This window comes from Haliotis rufescens, unplaced genomic scaffold, assembly GCF_023055435.1.
Source record: "Haliotis rufescens isolate VD_foot unplaced genomic scaffold, xgHalRufe1.0.p SCAF_4, whole genome shotgun sequence".
Taxonomy (NCBI): Eukaryota; Metazoa; Mollusca; class Gastropoda; order Lepetellida; family Haliotidae; genus Haliotis; species Haliotis rufescens.
The window spans coordinates 15144603-15166019 of NW_025964112.1; the positions used below are offsets into that span (position 1 = coordinate 15144603).

Here is a 21417-nt window from a genome sequence, read left to right on the forward strand (position 1 = left end):
ATATCAAGTAAGTGATGTACAGTCGAATTGAGAAGCATATATTCAGGTATGAGTAGTGTTTATACTGGATGCTGTAGCTGTACTTGTGGTGTTGTACTCCAAAGCCTCATTGTATCATGTTGTATTGCTACATTTGGTATGAAATTCATATATTTTTATATCGCTACAAATTTACAATTTTAAGTAACCAAAACAAATAAAATTGTGTATAGTCCAAATATGGATGATGGGTGAGTATTGTTTAATGCCACTTTTAGCAATATTCACACATCACGGCAAGGACACCAGAATAACATAACATTTACCATTTTCAATCTGAAGTCATTCAATAAAGAAATACAAGTTTGCAAAAGGAATTACAATGAATAATGATAATATCCTGAAATATGTTGTAATCACAACAGTACAAAAGGTACTAAATAGTGATATAGATAAATATATGTGATGACAACAGTAAAAAAATTTAGATCCTTAAATTGTTCTGACACCATCATACATCATGTTTGCTTTACTGTCTGAAACAAGTGCAAAAGTGAGCGTGGCTCACTAATACCCCTGACCCGCCTAGTGTGTCAGTAGTTACAAATTAAATAGCTATGATAGGGTTAGGGTTTGAAAATTTCATAAAAAAATGGAAAATAAATAAAAACAACATTTTTGTTTTGACTGCACCCCTCGATATGACATAGATTATATGTACTAAGTTTGAGATGAATCCACTGAATATTTTAAGAGAAATCCTGCAGACAAAGTTTTCAGACGGACGTTAGGGTTTGAAAAATTCATAAAAAAATTGAAAATTAATAAAAAAAATAATTTTCTTTTGACTGCACCTCTCCATATGCCACAGATTATATGTACTAAGTTTGAGATGAATCCACTGAATAGTTTAAGAGAAATCGCGCGGACAAAGTTTTCAGATGGACAGACGGACGGAACCTTGGTATAACTATATACCCCCGACATTTTGTCGGGGGTATAAAAAAACAACTAAGTTGTAAGTGTACTTCATTACATAGTTCTCTTGTCATTGTCCCGACAATATGAGTATGTGTTAAAAAACCAAAAAAAACATAAAAACACATGGAAGATGATGACAGCAGCACGGCTCCCCTAACCCCAAGAAACAAATACAGGCCCGTTAGCATGGTTAGAAAGAACAAACTCTACATCTGATTTGTACATGTTGTATACATGAACATTTGTGAACAGCAAGTCTAGGAACTAAATTAAATATTGAAGCAGCTTCCTCCTGATGTTGTTGTCACAGATGCTTGAGGATAACTCCCGCGCTGTGTGAGTTATATAACATGGAGGTATCATACATGACTCATACACATGGGAGTAACGTACCATGTGGACTTTTACCATGTGTTGGGAATTCTAAAGGAATTATATTTAACATGTCTCGAGTATGTGCTTGTATACTCCCCAGGGAGCTGAGAATATAAAATCATATGCACACTGATCCACTGACCTGGGTAATGATATTTTGTTTGTTTGTTGACAACCAATGTGCCTCTGATGTCTTACAATACAGAGTAGTATCCCCAGCAGTCTTTAGATTTTCCCGTGTATGTTTGTTGTTTAAACGCCGCACACAGCAATATTCCAGCTATGTAACGGCGGTCTGTAAATAATCGAGTCTGGACCGGACAGTCCAATGATTGACATCATGAGCATCGATCAATGCAATTTGGATTTGATGAAATGCATCAACCAAGTCAGGGAGCCTGACCACCTGTTAGTGGCCACTTATGACAAGCATAGTCGCCTTTTACGCCAGGCATGAGTTGCTGATGACCTATTCTACCCTGGATCGTCATTGGTAGGGTAACGATGATTTGATGATGCTTTATATGGATTTGCCTTGTTATAAATGTGCATATAATTTTTTTTATTATAACTGAACGATTCAGAAAATCTTTTCTATATTTTGTTCCTTTCTCCTTTCAAAAGGGTGATCACACCCTGCCCTACTGGTTGCATCCATCATGAACAACGGTCATTGTCAAGGTCATAAAACATTAAGACCTATAAAGTCGGGGCAATAGTTCGCCATCATCATCGCACATCAAACACCTCATACAAGGATGTATCTGGGATTACACAGTTAGAGCCCTTGGCAAGCAAATTGGGGAAATATTGTTATTTTTAAAAATACAGATTTTTGATCAAGTTCTTCTCTGACTAACTTGGGAGATATTTTAACATTACATTCAACATATTCAATGCAATAGTGTAAAACTAAGTATTAAAGCCTCTTTGATCCTTTTTATTGGTGACAGTTATCAGTGAAATACAAGTGGCCTCTACAGAGCCATATCACTGGTTATAGGACAACAACATGAATTTGGAAATGTTGTTATTCCAAGTTGGGAATTTGTAATGACATTTGCTGCAAACCTGAGTCTGAATTTCAGTCTCGGAACAGGTCCAGATAAACTCTTACATATATCTTACACTTTAGAAATCCTAAACCAGAAATGCTCCTATAAAATGACTATTTCTTTGCCTATCAATAACACAAACACGACCCTGAGCAATAAAACAACACTAAATTACCAGCCGAAGGTGTCAGCTTACATAGTTACAACATAATAGTTAATATATAAGAAGAAGTATTTGTTTGTTTGTTTTTTAATGCAGCACTCAGTAGCATTCCAGCTGTATGATGGCAGGCTGTAAATAATCAAATCTGGACCAGATAATCCAGTGATCGATTTTGTGAATGATGATCCACAACGACGACACGCAATCAACCAAGTCACCATTTAGTCGCCTCTTAAGACTAGCATAGGTTCCTGCTGACCTATTTTAACCCGGAATTCCAAAGAGCTTTGGCTTTGAAGAAGATATCTGGCTAATCAGACATCTGTATACCCTGGGGTACAAGGTGACCACGTTGAAATGGTGTTTAACGTCGCATTCAAAATTAACGTGCATGCATGCGTGCATGTGGCTGCTTGTTCTGGTACAGATTAATGTTGATTATATAGTGCAAGCCCACTGAGATACCATGCCGCAGTTTAACATGAATACCCCACTCAGACACAGTATACTGACTCCAACCTAACCAGTCCTTGTTTCAACCCCTTAATGCAGAACGCCAGACAGGGTAACAACAAGTACCATCTTTTAACATCTTTTGGTATGACACAGCCAGGGATCAAACCCCTGACCTTCCCTGGGGTAAAACAAAACTGCTTGTCAAGATGGTACTGGGTCCACTGAAGTCAATCTTTTGTATACTGGGGTAAATCACTGTCCAGCCTCAACTTTTCTTTCTTTACCCTTGAAACTCTTGTACTTCAGTAATGATAATTACACATAATCAATATTATTATAATTGTGTTAACACAAACACAAACATTCAAAACAAAAATGTAAAAATTGTAAATTAAACTGACTAAATTTTAAAAATCTTAATTTTATTCGTAAAATTGCTAATGACATTTACAAGCCCTATCTTGCAGCAAATCTAATAGTTTTGAGGTTTGAGTCTGACTCAACCTTTCTTTCTTTACCCTTGAAAACTCTTGTACTTCAGTTATGGTAATTGAACATAACCAATATTATCATCATAGTGTTAGTGAAGAACACAAACATTCAAATAAAAACATATAAAATTTGAAAAATTAAATTGATTAAATTTGTGACATTTATGACATTTATGACATTTACAAGCCCAATCTAATTTAACAGTTTTGAGGTCTGAGTTAAAAAAGCAGAAAATAATAAATAAGAGAAAATTATTTTAAATAATAAAAATGTGCTGCGTAAACAAACCAACTAAAGCATGACATTTTTAACACAGTGATGCAAATTGAAAGAATGGCAATGCATTCTCCAGTGTCTGTGATTCAGTATGTGCATTACAATCTGTGTAACCCTTGTTTGGATATCATAGATACATATATGTCAAATTTACAAAACATTTGAACTATGAAGCTCAGCCTAAACATGGCTGGCATGCACAGGGTCACTGAGGCTGGGCTAGGTGGTGCTAGGGTTACATGGGAAACACGCACCTCCCATTTCAGTGTGAGAAAATACATCCTCATCTGAAATGTTTCCCTATCTGTCCATTAAAGACAAACAAACCTTGAGAATTTACATGACTAATAAATCTAGAATATGTGCTGAATCTGGAGCATCTTGTAGGATGCTGGTTGGTTGGTTTGTTGTTTAACGCTGCACTCAGCAATTAATATTCCAGTTTATTGATGGTGGTATGTAAATAATCGAGTCTGGACCAGACAATCCAATGATTAATATCATGAGCATCGATCCATGCAAAATGGGATCAATGACATGCATCAACCAAGTCAGCGAGCCTGACCACCCGATCCCATTAGTCGCCTCTTACGACAAGCATAGTCGCCTTTAACGGCAAACATGGGTTGCTGAAAACCTATTCTACCCCGGATCTTCACGTGTCCTGTAGGATGTGGACTTCTGCATAAAAATCAAACGCTTGTGTTAAACAGAATGTTTGTATATTGTGAAAGGTTGCATTTCATCTGTAGGGCAGTCTGTGTAAACATGTGAATAATCAAGTCTGGACCAGACAATCTGGTGACTGATATTTTAGTGCAACAATCCCCTTCATCAGGGTGTGTTGATACCCAACAAACAAATCATTGACACAACCACCTGAGTGAGTGAGTATGGTTTTACGCCACTTTTAGCAATATTCCAGCATTATCAACGCGGGGAACACCAGAAATGGGCTTCACACATTGTACCCATGTCAGGAATCGAACCCGGGTCTGCAGCGTGACGAGTGAACGCTTTACCCACTAGGCTACCCGACCTCCCCAACAACCACCTGATCCATTAAGTCTTATGACAAGCATAGGTTGTTGGGGATGAAATGATACTATCAATAAAAGTGCAGTCAGCAATACTCACCTATATCATGTGCAACAGTAAACAACCCGACAACCAACCAAGTGGTCGATAGTATGAGCAACAACACAAGCTGTCTCGATGCTATGACATATCCCATGAGCCTCATCACTCATTCTGACCATCCACTATCAGTCATGTGACAAGCAGGATATGCAGGGTACTAACAATGCAGCAATCATCCAAATCAGGAGAAGAGTGTTGGTGATTAGTATTTGACACCAATTTTAGCAATATTCCAGCAATATCACGATGGGGGACACCAGACATGGGCTTCACACACTGTACCCATGTGAGGAATCAAATCCAAGCCTTTGGCGTGACGAGCAGACGCTTTAACCACTAGGCTTCCCCACCGTCCTACGAGGCAGAGAGGAAATGAAATGACCCTTCACGTGTACATGATGTAAACAGGATAAGAATTAAGGTCTTAATTTTGAAAATGTTGATCTGTCATGAACATCTTCTTGAAAAATCTTTCACAAAAATAATTTTTACAAACAACAGTGAGCATGTCTTTCAGGAATTATTTTGAAAAATATGAACAGCATTTTCTTTTTGATTACCGGGTATTGTAAACGTTTGCAGAAAATCCTCCATGAATATCAAGTATTCCAATTAACAGTGTAAACTAAGATTAATGATAAAACATATATCATTATGCATTGACATCAATGAAATTAACATCAATTTCAAATAAATGTATACATCACATAGTATCAGTGACAGTGAGCTAAATCCGCCTGCAGATATACACCAAGAGAATAACATCACATCATCACCTGTTCGTGTCCAAAACTATACACATGTCCTGTGTTTGACTGGACTGACACAAACATCAACACCCTGGATCTAGTGAGGTGTCATTAGCAGGACAGAGGATCGGCTATCATCCAGGGATTTCCCATTGACAATACTGCACTGGTGCAGGTTAAAATCGGCTTGTGCAGCCCATATTTTTAAGGAAACTGCATTGAGTGCATTTGGTAAAATATTCCAAAATCAGGCGATAATACATAATTTGCTTCAAATGTATCAGACGTATACCATGTATCCAAGATTTAAACAAACTGAAACAAAATTACTTTCATTGTGCATGATGTTCATGTGATATCCTGTTAATGTATACTAAACATTGTAATTGTAACATGATAACCATTATGGGGTGATTATGATCATGTATTACATGGGGGTACGGGTGGCCCTGTCGTCAAAGGCGCCGCGATTCGCTGTGCAGAGTTGCGTCCCTTGGGCACACCAGAAACCTATGATTGTGGGTTCGAATCCCGGTTCACCCCAATTATGTTTCTAGGTTTGTCAGCACCATACCCATACACCATGCTCGTGGGTTTCACTGAAGTGGTAAACGTCTGAGACCTGCATCACTTCGGGCTTTCCTCCCACATTAAGCTGACACGCCGTGATATAACTGGAAAACTGTTAAAAGCGGCGTTAAACCCAACTCACTCACTCATGTATTACATAGGGCTGGGGTGAGTCCAAATTTACTACCTGGGTACCCAACCCCCTATTTCCCGACCCTACCCGTGTACCCGCTGTAGGTTCAAGTTTTACCAGAGGCCTGCATAAAATGATCTGATCATGCACCGCTGAAGTTGACAGAAGCTTTATCTTTACTCAAACATACAAAAGTCGAAGGAATGTGTGCAAAGTCAGTATAAAATGCGAACATTTAGCAACTTGTGTAACAATGGAGATGACTGTTGACATCATTACACAACATATCACGTGATCAAACACGGGTCCGAGTAGTCCTGTGAGTACCGAGGTCCTACTCAGGACCCACCCAACCCAGTAGAGAGTCACTATTTAGTGTAATATAAATAAATATATATCGTAACATTATCTGAGATAACCTTTTTAAGTTTTAAATTTCTAGTAAAGTATGTGGTGCAGCCAAACTATCTGTTGTGCAGCCCGCACTTGGTGCAGAAGAGAAAAAAAAGAAATCACACCGTCAACAGGCCAAACATTTTATCTAATGGCTTAGATAATTTCCCATGATCAATAAATTATCATGGGTAGGGCAAAACACAAATATATTGTACATCCTGGTATATGATTATATCATTTATTAGCTTAATTAAAGTTGATTTATAGCAAAAATCTGTAAACCATACAAAAGCATGGTCAATACTGTTTTTGTACATGTCGTAGCTAGGTGTTTGCATTCTTCCAAATATAGCAATATTGACGACTGACACAGCATCCACACAATGTCCCAAGTCATCCTGCTACCGTACTGCTTGTAGCATGTTGCAGGCCAAACTGCGTCAATATCATTTATAGACACGACTGACATACACAAAATAGTGTGTTGACACACACATATTGATTCCCAGAACCACATATGTTGCCTTCAAGCGTTCCCATTAAATCAACACTCCACATAAATAATATAAATATCTTCTCTCCCTTTACCAAATATACACATGATAAACATGATAAAGGACACATGGCCTTTCCATAGTGGCATTTTTTGCAGTGCTTGAAGAGTCTCTTTGAAAGACAAGTAAAAGAGTTATCTCCCTTTCTATATCATAATCTTTACACACCTTTCTCTCGCTTTTTTCTTTGTGAAATTTCGGGTCAGTGGCTCCAAAGGAAAGGAATAAAATAAAACTTCTTTGACCATGATGAATGTAAACTATCATGATTATTTAGTTTATCACATCCCAGACCACACAACTGGAATCACCCTTGCAACTTTTGGCCCGTATGAACTGACAGTATTAAACTAGATAGGAGTTTGCCATGTCCTGATTTCAAAACCTAAACAGTCATCCTCATTTTAAGAGTAAAGTATACTTAAAAACACATCAGTGAACCAAACATACTTCAAAAGAGAAATATCTTGTAGTAAGTAAGTGAGTGAATATGGTGTGACACCACTTCATAAAAATTCCAGCAATTTTTAACTCAGGAGACACCCGAAATGGGCTTCACACATTGTACCCTTTTGAGGAATTGAACCAAGGCCTTTGGTATGGTGAGCAAACGCTTTTACAACTAGGCTACCCTACCGCCCTGAAATATCTTGTAATGTCCATTTAGATGTTCATAAAATTGTGAAAAACAGATAAATACCATGTTTACCTTGCTTAAACCTAAACTGAACAAAAAGTTTAAAAGGGATCTTAAATATTTTTGGGGATATTTTTTTGCAAACATTTTTTTATTGTAAAAATGAAGAAATAAGATAACCATGAAAAGATGTCACGTTCTTCTGAAACACCATCCAGGTGTGTGACCAATGATCCTTGTCCACCTACAACACATACTTGTTGTAAGGTCTCACAGATTGCCTTGACATAGCTCAGCACAAGCCCTGAACTGGGTAGGACAGCTAAATCATCAATTGGAGCCCAGCCCTGCATTCCGCAGATAGCACCGGCCGTGCAAATACTGCATAACCACACACCATGATGGCTGCATCATGTGCGCCTGCACAACACAGTGCAGCAGTCTCAAGGACACTGCACACACTGGAGGAGCATCTGGACACTGAGTGTAATGGACCAGTCATATCAGTGTTTCAACTACCAACCTGCCCGACTGTCTGAGATGGTCCATTTCACTGACAGACGGTCAGTTTTGAAAAGTTGCACGCCCGATGGTCGGGAGTTAAAGTTACACGGGGAGGTGAAATGGGGTTTAACGTAGCGTCCAAGATTATTGCACTTATATAGAGACGTGCATGTACGTGTGTGTGTTTGTGTGGCTGCTTGTACTAGTCCGGACTGATGCCGATTTATAGTGCTATCTCACTGAGATACCATGCCGCAGTTTAACATGAATACCCCACTCAGACACAGTATACTGACTCCGAGCCGACCAGTCCTTGTTTTAGCCCCGAGCCCCAGACAGGGTAACAACAAGTACCATCTTTTAACATCTTTTGGTATGACGCGGCCGGGGATCGAACCCCGGACCTTCCGCTCTCCGGGGGGATGCTCTACCACTAGACCATGGAGGCGGTCCGTTAAAGTTACTAAGTTGACCAGTTTATTGTTATTTTTTGAGAACTAACAATTTTGTTACTTTTGTTCATTAGTCTAGAAAAGTCCTGACTGGCGACATTCTATCTGGTCTGGTAACTTTGCAAAGTTGCCAGTCCAGTTGTCTGACTGAAGTTATAGGGAAGTTTATACATTGATAATATACATCATATTCCAGGTTTAAGAGATACTGATATCTTCAATTTTGTTAATGCATCTACAGTGTCTATCAGGACAGTGAGGTGTCAACATGATCTGTATGATTCCTTTTCTTTAAAGCCAAAACTATATTGTATCATACTAATGTTATCATATTGCGAAAATATGCAATAATAATCATGATAAAATTATCAATATTATCGTGGAATAGTGAAATGGAGGTTGCTGAAGCAAATCTTGTATTTTTAACTAAATGCAGACCATTATTAACAATGACTAACATCATCAAATACTTAAACAAGTTAAAGATAACTGATCAAATAGTTTGAAAAAAATACAGTTGATACATGTGATATGCTTGTGTTGCTCATGATTGGACATCCCTTTCTTTATTTAAAAACACACTGGGTTTGTATTTCCTTATTTTAAGAGTGCCAACAATTTTAACAAAAATATCTTGTAGGAATGTTTATTATAAACATACTTTTACAAAAGCAAACTGGACACTTACAATATGAATACACATGGGATTCAGAAACTGAAAAGAGAGTCATCAATGAAGAGGAGGGGTCATTTTAACTTACAACTGATTCTATCTACGTCATTGTAAAATGGCAAAGGTATTTCTTGTTGTTGGTATACCTTCTAATCTTTGCCAGTGTTCTGTGGCATATTGGAATAAAATGCATTTCTATCCCTGGTTCATCATGATCATAATCATGATAATATTCAATATTCCCTCATCAATATTACCATAATCATGATAATATTCAATATTCCCTCATCAATATTACTATAATCATGATAAAATTCAATATTCCCTCATCAATATTATCATAATCATGATAATATTCCATATTCCCTCATCAATACTACCATAATCATGATAATATTCAATATTCCCTCATCAATACTACTGTAATCATGGTAATATTCAATATTCCAGGATCAATAGAGCCATAAACAAAACAAAAAATATTTAACAAATATTGTCATGCATGCATCTTTTAAGCACATTAAAGGTTTCAAATTAGCGGATAACATTTTCAATATTAAAGACAGATTATCTTCTTGATGGTGGCCTTCCTTCCGTCAATGTCAAATACATTGAGTAAAGAATTGCAGCATGTGTGGAGATTTAACAAGCAATTTCAACTCTAGGGGATAATTAAAGGCCATCCTTAGATGTCTTGAACATGTTGAAACAAAATTAAACAAGATTGTGAGAAATGAACATCCTTCATGGCAACCTTATTGGACTGAACAACATCCGCATATACACGATGAGATTAACCATAGATAATATACTGCACTATCACACATAAATAAATAAATCCGTGTTCTGGAAGTGTTGATTGTCTGAGGCTAGTGTTACAGGGCACTGTGACCGAACTACGTGGAGATACTCTACTTCAGGTACTCGAGGTCACAGTGACCCAAGTTAGCACACAGGAATATTTAGTTGCTACAGGTTCAAACCTTACCTTAATCACTGCATGCCTTGACGTTCTTGGCCATTAGACATTAACCAATCTCATTAAAATCAGATATTAGTTCTCACTACTGCTAGCAAGCAGTAACATCTGATTTTCATGAAGCCTGATGATACACTTTCTTCTTCATTCATTAAAAAAAGAAAACCACAACATTTAAAACAATTTATGATGAATGATATAGAGATACTAAACATGCCAACAAGATTTGAAACAAGTCAAATTTAGGCATAATACAGTTCAATATAATATGGTAAAAGAACATCAGTCATGTCAACAGAAAACATTTTCCTTGTTTTTAATAATATTTACTTGAGCTGCAGAGTGATTCTTTAACCATTTTAGCATAAAATACCGGTAATGTTCACTAATGCTGATTAGTCTAGTCTGGGGTGTTCATAGCTGCAATTAAGTCAAATTTAATTTCAAGTTAAGAAATGTATTTTGATCATGTTGCTAAAATCAGGCTTGGTATACATGGTATTTGCTAGAAAAACTGATTGTGACAAAATAATTTATTTTGTCCATTTTAGTAGAAATAATGTTCCTACATATCATTCAGTCAGGTCAGGTCCAGGTAAATAGATAGATAATAACATGAACAAAAGGAATTACCTACTACCTGTCTGTGGGAGTTCTGGAGAAACGGTACTAGCAGTGGTTAAAATCATCTAAGCATCTGATATTTCTGAACATTCTGCACAAATGCCTCAATGTCTGACATCTACAGGAAAATGTGTTCTTAGAAGTCATGGATGGGGACTGACTGAAAAAATCAGTTATGTCTTTTACTTGTTTTTTACTGGCAGGCCAATAAAATAGAGAAAAATACTTTTGATGTATTGAAAACATTCTTTATGTGTAGATCTCCCTTTTGAACATGATGAAATTAATTATCCTGTAGTGGTAGTTCCAGTTGCTATTAATGTTCAATGCCATACACCATGAGCAATATTCCAGCTACATGACAGCTGTATGACAACGGTCTGTAAATAATTGAGTCTGGGCCAGACAATCCAGTGATTGATATTGTGAGCAATGACCAACACCATTAGAGTACGATGACGTTCTATCAACCAAGTCACCAAGCCTGACCACTCGATCCATTTGGTCAACTCTAACGACAAACACAGGTTGCTATGGAACAATTCTAGCATGGAATCCTCACAGAGTTTTTACCAACGAGAAAACTATTACATTGTATAACAAAAGATGTACATTAAATAATGTATTAAATAAAAGACAGTTATTTTAATTTTCTAATTGAAGTGATTGTTTATAAATAAAACTGACAAAAACATTTCCATGATTTATATAATCATTAGAAATCTCTGCTAAAAGCAGAGTCCATTGTATGATTAGGTTGACATCAAATCATGTGTTTATGAATCATTATAAAATAGTGATGACACCAAGTGTTTGCAAAAAAGGGAGAGAATCCTGCCTCATGGAATATATACGCTGGATGAATCAACCTAGAGTGCAAACAATTTCAAAGTCTTATATGAAAGGTTTTTCCAGTTTCACTCAACCAAATCTCATAAATCCCACTGTATATTTATGTATGTATATAATCTATCAACCATGAAAAGGGCTCTCTTTCTTCTTAAAAAACACACCATCCAGCAATAAACATGCAACAAAGCAACACACCGCTCAGTCAGTCAGAATATCAACTGTGGCCTTTCAAGTGATCTCAGGCATGGCATTTACAACCAGTTATTACATGTGTGTCAATGTGTTATGGTATTTCTAACACGCCTCATTGTAGTCAATGGTAGTTGCTCGTGTCTCTGTTTCCAGTGTCTCAGTGTCTCATGTGTCTCATGTTTGCAGTACACATTCTTATCACAGAGGACCTGTTCAAGTTAACGGGTATTGTTTCCAACTTGAAACCAATCGTCTTTGTTCCACAAGTCATATGACATTTTTTAAAGATTGAAATCAGTACTACCATCACTGAGTGTCGCTTATCTGTAGATTAAGTTTCCGATACTGGAGATAGTACATTCAGAATTTTCAGTGGCCTTTGTATAGTTGCCAAGGTTACTGGCAAATTTTTGATAAGGATGAATAGCATGCTCAACCAAGCTATAGTTTGGGTTTTGAGTCCATTGTATGATTCTTACTATATCATCATGATCATAAGCATTTATTTATGAATCAACATCTAATGGCAATGATACCAGGTGTTCGCAAAAAGGTGAGTGTATGTTGCCCCACCGTTGACACCATCACAAACACATGCAAAGGCAAGTCAACAAGGAAACATATGGTACAAGTCACTGAAATTTGGAAATGTCCTCCACATGTCTACTATAAAATTGGTTTGTTGGTTGGTTTGTTGTCTTACGTCGCACTCAGCAATATTCCAGCTATATGACGGCAGTCTGGAAATAATCGAGTCTGGACCAGACAATCCAGTGATTGATATCATGAGTATTGATCCATGCAATTGGGATCGATGACATGCTTCAACCAAGTCCACGAGCCTGACTACCCGATCCCGTTAGTCGCCTCTTACGACAAGCACAGTTACCTGTCTGCTATAAAACATTTTGAAAGTTTTACAAAGACCTTGAATGATGTAACCCTGATCAAAGTCGTATGACACTCTTTAAAATATTCATTGAAAGAGCATGCTCGATTGTACCCTCAAAAGCTGTGAAATGTAGACACCCAACGCTGGAGGTGCAGGAATACTGTTTGACTATGACATGATAAAGGGGAAGTTGACTAATAGAAAGTTGAAGTCATCCATCTTGTCAAACCGTCTTGTGGATTGTTGTTATTTCTTTGACATTTAATCATAATCTGATCAAGACTACGACACCAGATTCTCTGACAATTCTTCAGCAACCAGTCAATCTTCACCTGTGTAAAATGTGACAACAGTTTGTTCCTCCATTACAACTCCAACAAAATAGTCCCCATATTATAAATACAGAATATTCTTCAAAAATTAAAAAAAAACAAATGCATTCATAGAATAGTGATTCCTCAACATAACTTCTTGGTAACATCAAGATTACAAAAATCATATATGATTCATGATTCAATCATGCCCAAAGAAGGACTGAATCGTGGGTGTTTAATATTCTACAGCTCGTCATGACCTTTGACATGCACCACATAATTCAGTCACCTGAAGCTCCTCAGGTTACAGCCGACCCATTTTCTATAAGATCAGAAGCGGAAACTGTCATCGAATATCCTTTTCCTCATACAGTCACAAAACGTTGTCATGAATCCGTCCTTTGTATGCTTGTTCAGTTGGCTTGGCAAGCCAATGGGGTTGTGAATTCACCACATTTCAGTGTTTTACACCTGATTATTGGCACACTGGGACATAATGATGCGTACACACAAATGTGTCGGCCATTCAACAGTTTTAGTGTCCTAGTTTCTACATGATGGATGCTCTTCTTTAGATTTAATCAGTTCAAGAGGCTTTAGTGATCATTTTGCAGTCATGATGTCGTACATGGTTTGCAAAAAAAATGAAATGACTGCAGGGTTTAACCAGTGATATCACCATCATCGGGTCTAGTTGAGGTGTTTGACAAGAGATCCAGGTAGATGCCTGCAGACATATGACAACATTTGTCATGATATATAGGCTTATTTCCCCAGGGAACTGCGGAATCAGGGCAAAGTTTATTATAGTATATATAGAGAAAAGTTACTTGCCTACTCTATATATATTATACTTTAATACCACAGCATATAATTCTTGGCAGATACTTCACTTTACCACCAGGTTAAACCCTTTGGTATGGTGTATGGGTATGGTGTTGACAAACCTAGAAACATAATCGTGGTGAACCAGGATTTGAACCTACAAGCTAGGTTTCTGGTGAGCAAAAAGGGACACAACACTGCACAGCAAATTGTGGCATCTTAGACGATCCGTGTCCCACAAAGCATGGAAAATATATGGCAATTATTAACAAAACAAATATTGTAGTTTCCAGCAACAAGTTACAAGACAGCAACACAGTAATGAGCAGGTAGACTGAAAACTGCAGATTCAGAAGCTTTGACTATGTATATCCCTTATCAATACACGTATCAGCAATGTCGGCAGTTTCATTTAGTCCTTAAGTTGTCATTATCAAGTGGGTCTCCAACATGTCTGTGTCAAAGGTGACAGCATCGGAGGGGGGATAGTACTTTCAATGGGTCTGTATTAGCATGGATCACTGACTGGTGTGTAGGATCTGCCCTTCAATCATACGCCAGGACAGAGGAAAGGTCTAGGCTTAATCTGCAGCATGTACAAACAGCTTATAGCTGTAGGTTGTGTAACCACTCCGACATCAGATAGCCGGACACAGTTCTCTTTGTGGTCCTGTTATCTTGAATTGTTAAAAGCACTGATACAGTGTTGTGATGTTTTCACAAGCTGCTATTGTTATTGGAGTTGAACAGTGTTGCAGGGGTTTGGTGATGTGTTATTGTGAACATATGTTGAACAGTGTTGCAGGGGTTTAGTGATGTGTTATTGTGAACATATGTTGAACAGTGTTGCAGGGGCTAAGTGATGTGTTATTGTGAATAGATGTTAACAGTGTTGCAGGGGTTTAGTGATGTGTTATTGTGAATAGATGTTAACAGTGTTCCAGGGGTTTAGTGATGTGTTATTGTGAATAGATGTTAACAGTGTTCCAGGGGTTTAGTGATCTGTTATTGTGAACAGATGTTAACAGTGTTCCAGGGGTTTAGTGATCTGTTATTTTGAACATATGTTGAACAGTGTTGCCGGGGCTTAGTGATCTGTTATTGTGAACAGATGTTGAACAGTTTTGCAGGGGTTTGGTGATCTGTTATTTTGAACATATGTTGAACAGTGTTGTAGGGGTTTAGTGATGTGTTATTGTGAACATATGTTGAACAGTGTTGTAGGGGTTTAGTGATGTGTTATTGTGAACATATGTTGAACAGTGTTCCAGGGGTTTAGTGATCTGTTATTGTGAACATATGTTGAACAGTGTTGTAGGGGTTTAGTGATGTGTTATTGTGAACATATGTTGAACAGTGTTGCAGGGGTTTAGTGATGTGTTATTGTGAACATATGTTGAACAGTGTTGCAGGAGTTTAGTGATCTGTTATTATGAATAGATGTTGAACAGTGTTGCAGGGGTTTAGTGATGTGTTATTGTGAACATATGTTGAACAGTGTTGCAGGAGTTTAGTGATCTGTTATTGTGAACATATGTTGAACAGTGTTGCAGGGGTTTAGTGATGTGTTATTGTGAACATATGTTGAACAGTGTTGCAGGGGTTTAGTGATGTGTTATTGTGAACATATGTTGAACAGTGTTGCAGGGGTTTAGTGATCTGTTATTGTGAACATATGTTGAACAGTGTTGCAGGAGTTTAGTGATCTGTTATTGTGAATAGATGTTGAACAGTGTTGCAGGGGTTTAGTGATGTGTTATTGTGAATAGATGTTGAACAGTGTTGCAGGAGTTTAGTGATCTGTTATTGTGAATAGATGTTGAACACTGATGCAGGGGTTTAGTGATGTGTTATTGTGAATAGATGTTAAACAGTATATAAACTCAATTTATAGGACCTCTTTTTATTATGCCCCTGGCAACCCGAAGTGTGAAGAGACAGAGCCTAAGGCAAGGCTGACAATGACTGGGTTCTCTTGCAAATCTGACAAAATTTGAATCACATGGCATGGTAAAAGTTCGGAATTTGTTGCAAGACTTAAATTTGAGTACAAAAAGGTTATCTCCCAACAGGGCCTAAAACTTAACACTGCTCCGGGGCAGCAGTACTTTGGTGGGGGTGGTGTCAAGTGAAACCAATAATTCATAACAAGCCTTATATTAACACAATAACCATTGACCAATGTAGTGGGAGACATTAACCAACCATGCATAGTAAGACAAACAAACACCAATAAAAATCACTAACCTTGAAATTAAATATTTGATTGAAATAAAACATCAAACCTCACACATAATCATGATAATACCGGGATAGTGTCATTTATATACTGAACAAACAAAAACAGGGATCATTAATATTCATGACCCCTAACATTTTTGCTCAGTATATATTTCCACTTAATGATCTATCACAGACATGAATGACAGCAATGAACCATCTTAAAGAAGGAAGCTTGTGGTTTTGTTTGTTTGTTGATTTACACAGCAGTCAGAATTCAAGCTATATGAAGGTGGTGTGTAAATAATTGAGTTTGGACCAGACAATCCAGTGAGTGACATCATGAGCATCAATCCACGCAATTGGGATACGATGACATGCATCAACCAAGTCAGCAAGCCTGACCACCCGATCCCGTGAGTCGCCTCTTACAACAAGCATAGTCGCCTTTTATGGCAAGCATGGGTTGCTGAAGACCTATTCTACCCCGGATCTTCACAGGTCAGAAAGCTAGTGGGCAGAGACTTTCTGATGTATGAAGAAACTGAAAAGTAGGATAACTGGTGTATTGCCTATGTGGCAGATCAGTTGACATGCTATTTCAGCAATGGACATGAAGCTAGCTGCATGGTCACAGGTGAGTGTCAACATGTCGTAGTGACACGCTGCTACTGAAACCCAATGCTCCAGGAATGTAGGCAGGAGGAGTAATGGCGATCTCCTCATTGTTTCAACACATTGTTATCTTGTTGCTTTCTAAAATTCCACTTCCGAAAATTGGCATTTAACATAAAATATTTATCATCATGATCATTTACATAAACCTTGAAACAAAGTTTAAATGTGGTTATGATATGGAAGCATTCTTTTTAAAAATCAAATTTGTTTCATTGTGTGGATTGAACATATGCTTCTATTAAAGCTTTGTTTCAAATTTGTTAAAACTTTTTATCTCAAATCAACCTGATACCATTTACGGGTATATATATTTTTGTTATTTTGTTTCCTGCTTCTTGTCATACATAATGACCAAGAGCAAGTTAGTCTGGCTTAAATCACTACTGTTCAGGCTGCATGAAAAAGGGACTTTTAATATTTTTTTATTGAAAGAATGAGAACTTTTAGCAATATTCCAGCACAATCACAGTGGAGGGGACACCAGAATTGGGCTTCACATATTGTGCCCTTGTGGGAAATGGAAACTAGGTCTTCGGCATGATGAGCGAATGCTTTAACCACTAGGCTACCCCATTGCCCATATCAAAATAATGATGTAATGAGGGAGGAACATGACCCCACCCCACCCCATGTGCATCCCACATCCCCACCCCCATCCCATCCCAAAGAATACCCACAAACACAACTGGGAACATACTGACTCAGCTTTTTAATACATTGCTACATTTGACATGACATTGTGAACTTTGAAAAATGTTTTTTTCATTAGCAATAAAAATGACTGAACCAAGAAATATTTACTTTTATTCATCCATATAATATTTAAATACTTGAAAGATTTCTTATGAGAATGATGACACTGAAATAAGTGTCAAGGTCAAAAACAGAAAATTCACTAAATGTAAACATTGCTAAACCAGCTTATGCTAAACAGGTGAACTTTGACCACATCACGTTTCTAGCTTGTCACCTTTAAAAACTAGCTGCTCAAACTTGTTCAAAACTCAGAACAAACACATAACCTTTAGAAAGTATTTCTTGAAAGAAACTAAAGAAGAACCTGGAGAATGTTTGCCATTTCACCCATACCATACATTCTTGTCTATCATGTCTGTGGCATTTCCATAACAACTCTCATCAATGAAATTCTTGTCGTTAAAAAGAAAACCAATTATCACGCAATAGCTAAACCGTGTTTCTAGAACATTATGAAAATATTACACTTTAGAATATGTTCTGTTTTTAAACAAGTGACATCATCACTTTCAATCACAAGTGGTTGCTGTCAATTAACAATCGGTGTTTGTAGCTGTTTAAATTATCAACAGGAAATTGAGAAAGCTCACACCTGTGCACTGTTGAAAATATCAACAGTGAAATAATATTTGAATTGTCTTTTCTTGAATCTGAATTACATAACAAATCATAAGTAACAAATTCACTTACTATCAACAAGGTGAGGTGCGGTGAAATGGGGTTTAACCTCGCGTACAAGATTATAACACTTATATAGCAACATCAAGCATGTGTATTGTCACTATATGGCTACGATACTGCCAATCCGCCGTTAAATATTTACTCACTCACTCACTCTGGCATGTGTGTGCGTGGCTGCTTTTCAAGTCAGGACTAATCCAGATTTTAAAGTGCTAGCCCATGAGGATACCATGCCGCAGTTTAACATGAATAGTCCACTAAGACACAGTATGGTGACTCCGAGCCAACCAGTCCTTGGATTAGCCCTTAATGCCGAGCACCAGGAAGGGTAAAAAGAAGTACCACCTTTTAATGTCCTTTGTTATGATGCAGCCAGGGATCGAACCCCTAACCTTCCACTCTCCGGGCAAACACTCAACCACAAGATCCAACCGTGAAGATCCGGGGTAGAATAGGTCTTCAGCAACCCATGCTTGCCGTAAAAGGCGACTATGCTTGTCGTAATGGGCGACTAATGGGACCGGGTGGTCAGGCTTGCCGACTTGGTTGATGCATGACACCGTATCCCATTTGCTTAGATCGATGCTCATGATGTTAATCACTGGATTGTCTAGTCCAGACACAAATATTTACAGACCACCTTCATATAACTGGAATATTGCTGCGTGTGGCGTTAAACCAAAAAAATAAAACCACAGGGGCAGGCAGTCCTACTATAAGTGACAGTGAATTTATAAAAGTAATTTTACTGTACTTTAAAAGAAACTTTCCTGTATGAATGCATTGCAAGTGTTCCATGTAATCCCAATATCAAAAATGTGTCTGTGTCATGACGCACTCACATCAAATTAAAAACTAACAAACAATATGTCACTGTTCTACAGGCCATGACAAACACAAATCAGAACAAATTATAAAAATGTAAATCAGAAGGTGTATGTCTGCAAATCAGTTTCTTTAAGTCAAGTGGTTTATCATTTACCTTTCTAACCATGACATGTACAATTGTTGTAATGTAAGCCGGCAGGGGTCTATTGTAGCATTGTCTGGTAAGTGTTATTGCTGCTGCAATGAATATAGAATTATTATCTATTTACATGCACATGTTTTGAAAACTTTGAACATAAAATGGTGATGAAAACACAACCTAAACACCAACAGTTCTGTTCTCTTCATGACATCAGACGTCATGTTCAAGGACACTTTAGTTACATATTTATGATTTGACTTCAATATTTGTTCCGTTTATAGACTGTAAACGTGAAACCTGTGCAAATCTGCGTAGTGGATAAAGCAAAGTGTGCACGCCATTTTTTTATGTTTATACCTTTATAAATGCAAACAGATATTGAAGTCAATTCTTATAAATAAATATGTCAACAATTATAACCTCACAGACTGCTTATTTAATAATTAACACAAAAAAAACATTGCAAAATGAGCAACATTGTTCAACACAGTAATGCAACAAAAGCCACACCCTTTCAATTACCAAGAAACAGTAGTCTGTTAGTCGGCAAGGTCTAATGGTATTTTTGGTTTATGGAACTTGGTGCATAATTGCCAAAGATAATTGCTTAGGTAGCCAATCAAATGTCAGGGAACCACTTGCAATATATTTACTTACTCACATACACAACCAATACAGTAATCCCATAGTCAGTGAACACGCCATACCACCTCCCACATATAACTGTTGGTTGGGTGTGCGTTCACACACGTTATCAGTATCTGGGCTGGCGTGGTGGGAAATGTCCAGGATATGATGAAGAAACTGCAATACAGCTTGGAGTGTTTGAATGAAAGTCAAGGCATTGTTTCCATTCATATACTACTCAAAAGAAGTTAAAGAACACCCAACTATTTCATATGACTACAGTTAGTCTGTCATGCCCGTAACAGATTAACTATCACCATTTGAAAAAAATGAGTTCCTTAACTTCTTTTGAGTAGTATATATCAAATATCTGGTATGTATGTTAAGAGATTTGAAAAGAAGAAAAGACATTGAAGACTATTCTGAAAATTTTGATTTATTTGACATTTATGAAACTTTAGTCAATGGATCCAGAATAACAAAAATAATAATTATTTAACCCATTCCAGAATAGGAAAAATTGCAAGAGTGAGTGAAACGTATTTCAGTTATCAGGGAATATCAGCTGGGTGTGGGAGGAAAACCTGAAGTGATGTGGATCTTCAGTGTTTATCACATTGGTGAAATGGGGCAGTGGGGTAGCCTAGTGGTTAACGTCACCCCAAAGACCCTGGTTCGATTCCCAACTTGGGTACAAGCCCATTTCTCGTGTCTCCCACCATGATATTGCTGGAATATTGTTAGAAGCAGCATAAAACCTAACTAACTCACTTATACTTATAGGTATGGTGCTGAAAAACCAAGAAACATAATCAAGGCAAATCTGGGATTTGAACCCTGGTACTTCTTAGGGATGCACCTCAGACAACTGGTCCACCCATGACCCGTACATTTTGAGTACGAACTTATAAGTTTTCCTACTGTAATCTGCATCATAATCTTTCACTATTTGCCTCATGCATACACGGTAGTCAAAGGCGTAGTCAGTCATAAATCTACCATGTTGATAGTAGCAATACATTAAAGATAGACATGATCGAAGATAAAATTACAACAACCCTTGAACATGTGTGTCTCTTTAGTGCTGCTGGAATATTCACGACAGAAATGACATCATGTAACATGCTTGCAGAACATCAATGCCTCACTGTTTACATAAACATGTTAAGATTGTCAATTAACAACAGGTGCTTGTGTGTGTCAGGCTGATGGACAGTGTCGA

General features: G+C 37.5%; 1 protein-coding gene across 1 annotated transcript in view; it reads right to left on the bottom strand.

Moving 5' to 3' along the window:
- The window catches only part of LOC124140501 (titin-like), a 461816-nt gene that overhangs the window by 437457 nt on the left and 2942 nt on the right, over positions 1 to 21417 (bottom strand). The gene's annotated exons all lie outside the window — the stretch shown is intronic.